This window comes from Elephantulus edwardii, unplaced genomic scaffold, assembly GCF_000299155.1.
Source record: "Elephantulus edwardii isolate Elephantulus edwardi_28Jun2011 unplaced genomic scaffold, EleEdw1.0 scaffold00094, whole genome shotgun sequence".
NCBI lineage: Eukaryota > Metazoa > Chordata > Mammalia > Macroscelidea > Macroscelididae > Elephantulus > Elephantulus edwardii.
Genome location: NW_006399844.1, coordinates 12601882 through 12608641, shown reverse-complemented (window position 1 = coordinate 12608641; position 6760 = coordinate 12601882).

The following is a 6760-nucleotide window of genomic DNA, read 5'->3' as shown; positions in this document are numbered from 1 at the left end:
ATTTGCTCTTTACTCTTTAGTCCTTTTAAAAGTCTTTTACAGCATTTATGCCCAATGCAAATCTAAATTTTTTTAACTGCGGTTTTCATGGGAGCAGACTGCAGAACAAAGTATAATCTTGTGTTTATCTTTAACAACAAGTCCATTTAACATGTTTATTGGTCCAGTTGTGAGAGAATATTTGCTTTCTTCAAATCCACCAGTTGCTTCATGGGAGAAGGATGGGGAATCTCTTCCCATGTGATTAAATGTCTATGAAAACCCACTGGAGGGTCAACTATGTGTTGCTTCCGACCCTACGGTACACAACAAGTACTCCAATGTTCCTTTACTTCAAGCAAGGTCACTGGCTAATTGCAAGTTATTAATAGGACTTCTTCCAAATCTAAGCAGAATTATTTTAGTCTAGCTTCTCAGATTTGCCCAGCAAAAGATTAAATAGGTATGCTGAAAGACTACAACACTGACACATGCTTTTCCTGAACCTCTGGTTTTGTTTGAATGACTGCTTCCTGATCTATGTACAGGTTCCATATGAGCACAACCGAGTGTTCTGGAATTCCCTTTCTTAGCATTGTTAGCCATAAGTTATGATCTATAGTCAAATGTCTGTGTATAGTTAATAAAATGCAGGTAAACAATCTTTCTGGTATTCTCTTCTTTCAGCCAAGATGTATTAGATATCAGTAATTATATACAGCAGAATGTGGAAAATTATAGCATTACTATTATACCAAAGTCAAAGAAATTAAAAATGGCTGGAGCAGTATGTAAATATGAACTTCCAGAAATTAAAATTGAATTCAGAAAAGGTGAGATCATTGTTGACATTCAGGGTGCTTAGCTAAAACAACAAAATATATCACAGTAAAACTGCTGTTGTTATGTGCCATCAAGTTGCCTATGACTCATAGCAGTCCAATGTACAGCAGCTCTGAAGATTGTCCTGAGCCAGTCTCACTGACTCCAACACACTTACCCCTTGCCCCAGTTACAATCCATCTCATCCTGGGTCTTCCTCTCCTGTGCTGTCCCTCCACCTTTCCAAACACAATGTCTTTCTCCAAGGACTGTGCCAAAAATATGTGAGATGGAGCTTCAAAATCCTAGCTGGGAAGAAAAAAAAAAGAAAAGAAAAAAATCCTAGCTGCCAAGGAGAAGCTTGGTTTTACTCTCCAAGACAGACCTATTTGTTTTCTTGATGGTCCATGGTATTATCAAGACTCTTCTCCAGCACCAAAACTCAAAGGCATCGATTCTTCTTCTGTCATCCTTAGTCTCTAGACTGAAATCGCTGCTTCTCAGTACTCTGCAGAGGTCCCTAACAGCAGATTTCCCCAGTTTAATCGTCTTTTGATTTCCTGACTGCTGGTGCCAGGAGTGTTGATTGTGGAGCTAAGCAAGCTATAATTGTTAACAACCTCAATCTCTTCTCCATAAAGATAAGAAATTTAACAATAGTAGACCACAGCTCTTCAGTACCCTGGAGATGTCCCCAACAGCCGACTTTCTCAATGCATGTCATCTTTTGATTTCCTGGCTGCTGGTTCCAAGAGTGTTGATTGTGGAGCCAACCAAACTAAAGCTGTTATTAATCTCAATCTCTTCACCATCTATCATGACACTGTCAATAGGACCAGCTCCACCTCAGTTTAAGTAAGCAAAGTTTTGTCATCTATACAATACAGGCTGTTGATGAGTCTTCCTCCAATGCTGATGCCACAGTCTTCCTCATACAGCCCAGCCTCCTGGATGATTTGTTCTGCATATAGGATGAAAAGGTATGAAGATAGGACACATCCCTACATCGTTCCTGATTCTGAACCATGCAGTGTTTCCTTGCTCTATTCTGACGATGCCTGCTGGTCTGAGTATAGGTTCCTCACAAGCACAATCAGATGTTCTGGGATTCTATTATTCTCAGAGCTAGCCACAGTTTGTTGTGATCCACACAGTCAAATGCCTTTGCATAGTCAATGAAACAAAGACAGACATTCCTCTGACACTCTCTGCTTTCAGCTGAGATCCATCTAACATTAGTTATAATACCCCGGTACCACAGCCTCTTCTAACCTCAGCCTACACATCTGGCAGTTCTCTGCTGATGTGCCGTTTCAGTCATTTTTGGATAATTTTCAGCAGAATCTCACTTGCATGTGATCGTAATAATACTGATCAATAATTTTTACACTGTCGGGTCACCTTTCTTTGGAATGAAGAGCAATGACATCAGTCTGGAGACTAAGGTATGCCTGATCCAGGCCACAGTTTTCATAATTACATGCTATGTGTCAGAAAGCTGGACAATGACTAGGGATGATGATGCCTTTGGGCTGTGGTGCTGGAGAATAATACTGAATATACCATGGACTGTCAGGAGATGAAACAGGTTTGTCCTGGAGAGGGTGAAACAAGGCTACTCATTGGAAGCAAGGATTCTGAAGCTCTATCAGACATTCTTTGGGCATGCTGCAAGAAGGGGCCAGTCAGGGATAGCAAAGGGCCCTTGGTCCCAGTCCAGGCCTGAGAATACAGTGTTAACGCCTGGCTGTCCCATTCCTCAGTCCGCAGGGCCCTAGCATGACGGCTACCTGCAGCTACCTTGTACCCTTGCCCCCCTTTTTTAATAAACAGCTGTTGAACTGGAAAAAAAAAGAAGGGGCCAGTCCTTGGAGAAAGACATCATGCTAGGAAGGGTGGAGGGGCAATGCAAGAGAGGAAGATCCTTGATGAGATGGATTGACTCAGTAACTGGGGTAATGAGGGTAGGTCTATCAGAGACAAGGTTAGCCCATGATAGTTCAGGTTTCGGGCTATTCTACAAAGGGTTGCTATGAGTTGCAAGCAACTTGATGGCACCTAACAACAACAGACCACAACAGTTGCTATCAAGTGGATTCTGATTCATGGCTAGCCTATCTATCAAAGTAACAAAGAGTTTTCAATGGCTGACTTATAAAGCAGATTGCCAACCTTTTATTCTAAGGCACCACTGGGAGGACATGAACTTCTAATATTTTGGTAAGCTACCGAGCATGCCAATGGTTGACATTAAACAGGGACTCCATAAACTTCATGTATCTAAACATCTAGAATACACCGTTAAATTTAAAAAGCCAAACTGCAGAATAACATACAATATTATTACATTAATGTAAATTTTATCAATTCAGAGTACATTGTTTATGAATGCATACAATATATAGGAAAAGTACTGAAACATTGAACAAAAGGAAAGCTTCCTATAAACTTTAGGAGAAATGTCACTACTAGGTAGAGGGAAGCTGAAAAATAGGATTGGAAAGAGGCCAAAAAAAGACATCAATTATGGCTGTAATAAGACTTTATCTCTTTCTTAAAAATAAGCAGCAGCAACTCTGAAACAAATAAGATAAAATGTTACTATCTATCTACTCTGAATTAAGCAGTAATTTTCTTCTATAACTTTCAAGTATACATGACACATACCAGAATAAAAATAACAAATTGTAAACATACAAACTAAAATTTTATTGTTGTTGTTGTTATGTGTCATCAAGTCGTTTCCGACTCATAGCGACCCTATGCACAACAGCTCTAAACCCTGCTCTATCCTGCGCCAACCGCACCGCCTCTGACACACCCATCCCGATTACCCCAGTCACCGAATCAATCCATCTCATAGAGGGTCTTGCACTTAAGTGTTAAGTCTCATGATAGGCCTTGAACAGGTAACAAACTGGATAAGTAAATTCTTTTAAAGCATTGAAGGAATGAGCCCTAAACTTGTGAGGCTCCATAGTGGAAAATTCTGGAAATAAATCATCAAGGTTCAAAATACTGGCTCAGTCACTTAAAAACCAACCTCAAATATTCAAACCACTTTAGATACTTTGTTTACTTTTAAGTTAATATTGTCATCTACCTCAAATAGCTTCAATAGTGACTGGATGAACGTGAGATTTAACAAGTTAATCAATACATAATATAAAGTATGCCTTCACCTCCCCTCTTCCATGTCTCCCAAAAGCTCAGTTAAGTGCAAAGTTAGTTAACTGCAAAGACAATAATTTCACTCTAAAAAATATACAAGCATAGTGCCTTAAGCATTTTAACAAAAATTTATAAAATTATAAAGTATATAGTAAGTGTAGCACTATATAATCAAAATAGATGCTGTTTTCCTAGTATTCAAGGACAACGAACGAATCAATATTTTCCATAAGAGTAGGTAGTAAGTACAGACATCTCTTACATCTCATGTTAAGCATCCTTACCTTTACTGTAACTGTAATAATAATTTACCGAAACTTAGAATGAACTATATGCCCTAGTGGCATAGTGTACTGGATTGCCAATGGAAAGGTCAGCAGCTTGAATCCAGCAGTCATTCTGTGACAGAAAAATGAACATTCTCTTTCTGTAAAGATTTACAACCTTGGAAAACTTGATGGAGAATTGGTGTCAGACTTAACAGCAACAGGGGTGGATGGGTACTGTGTACTAAACTTAAACAAAAAACAAAACCCAAATCACAACAACTCATTCACTACCTTCCACTTAGAAATGCCTCAAAGCTGCTGATCCTCCATTAGGTTTCCAAGAATGGAGACCGCTCATCTTTCTCTCAAGTTGCTGCAAGTGAATTTGAACAGTCTGAGGGGAACCAGCTGTGGGTGGGCAGAACTCCCTATTGATTACACCACCAAAGCTCTCTCCTAAGTGCTAGCCATTGTTCTATCTTTTAAATCATCACATTAGGTATATTAAAAAAGTATGTGTGTATATCTCCAAATATATAAACTAAAGAAGATACTAGGTACCAACATTATCAATTTAGAGAAAAAGTTTCGTGCAGATTGAGTAAATGAAGGGAAACTGGCTGGAAAACAAGTATAATGTATAAAGTATCTGGTAGCCACTCAAAACGTCAGAAGTCTTAACCCACCAGTCACTCCTTGGGAAATAGAAGATAAGCTGTTTCCTTTAGTAAAGATGTACAGCCTAGGAAACTGGACACAGGGCAGCAGGCTCTCCCCCTCCCCTTTTGGCCTAGAAAAGGAGAACACAGGATGTATACAGAGATGTACACATGAAAAGGGAGGAAAAAGCAGTGAAAAGTGAAAGCAGTAACTTGAAAAGTAGGATGACTGGTTAAAGGGCAGGTGAATTTTGGATAGCGAAAAAAGATAGCAAGCATGATGGAACGTATGTAACCAACAATCAGTAAATTGTTTGGTAATGACATGTCTTACAAGGGACTTATTTCTTGAGTTTATAAAATACTCGAGTACCACAACAAGATAAAGGTAAATAATCCAATTGAGAAATGGGCACAGGATATGAACAGACACTTCACCAAAGAAGACATTCAGATGGCAAACACATGGAAGAAATGTTCAAAATCCCTAGCTCTCAGAGAGATGCAAATGAAGACAACTATGAGATATCATCTCACCCCAGGAAGAATAGCAAAATTTAACAGAATAGCAAACATCAAATGCTGGCGAGGTTGCGGAGAAACTGGAACCCTTGTTCACTGTTGGTGGGAGTGTAAAATGGTGCAACCACTGTGGAAGGCTGTATGGCACTTTCTCAAAAAGTTGCAAATAGAAATACCATTTGACCCAGCAATTCCACTACTGGGAATTTACCTTAAAGAAACCATAACTGCTACCTAAATAGATATATGCACACTCATGTTTACTGCAGCTTTGTACAAAATAGCAAAGAGCTGGAAACAACCTAAGTGCCCATTAACAAATGAACGGATAGAGAAGCTCTGCACCCTCAAAGCCCTTCTATTTGTAACTCACAAGTTTGTTTGCTCCCTTTCCTGTAGGTAATCTTAACACTGAGTTTTACTCCAGAATTGACCCTGAACCCAGTGCCAGTGACAAAAAGGAAATACAACTGACAGCAAAGGAAGCAAAAGAGGATGGAGCCTCTGGGTTCAACCAGCCATCCCCACTGGGCCACCTGGGAAAACACTTTGCAGTCCAGAGGGGAGCAAATGACAGGAAAATACCTTCTAACAGAGCAAGAAGGCAAGCAGCTTTAACCCAAGATCACCAGTAAGGAGATAAAGTGTCCTCCCTTCCCCCCTTTACATCTACGTCCCTGTTCAGCATGAAGAAGCCAGAGAGTCAGCATCCAATTCCCAAATCAATAAGACAGTTGGTTTAATTACCATTGGAAAATGCTTGTCATTCCTCTGTAGCATCTGGTCCCCACTGGACCCTCATCATCTCCTTCACCTGCTCCCCCCACCGACCAAACTGTGCAGCTCTGCAACTGCGTCCTGACCCATCCTCACCCTTCTGCCCCCAACCCTCACCTCCTTGTACACCCAATATGTTTTTCCCAATAAAAGAGAAAAAAAAAAAAAGAGAAGCCCTGGTATGTCCACACAATGGAATCCTATGCAGCATTGAAAAACAAAGAACTCATGAAATATTATGCAAAATGGATGACCCTGGAGGACATCATGCTAAGTGAAATATCGGTCACAAAAGGACAAATATCGCATAGGGCCACTTGTAAAACAGGACTGACATCAGGGTTGAGAGAAGACAGAAAAGGAGGGGAGGAATGTTGTATATTGCACGGAAACAGATGAAGGAAAGATCTGTTTAAAAGAGCTATATGGATGGGTATTCTTGTCATCACAGAAGTCCAGAGTGAAGGCTGCATTGTGGAATGGCCTTGGGGGGGAGGACTGCATAACAACAAAAGAGTGCAACAATGAATGACTGGCAACCCTAAGTCTCGGTAAACTTTC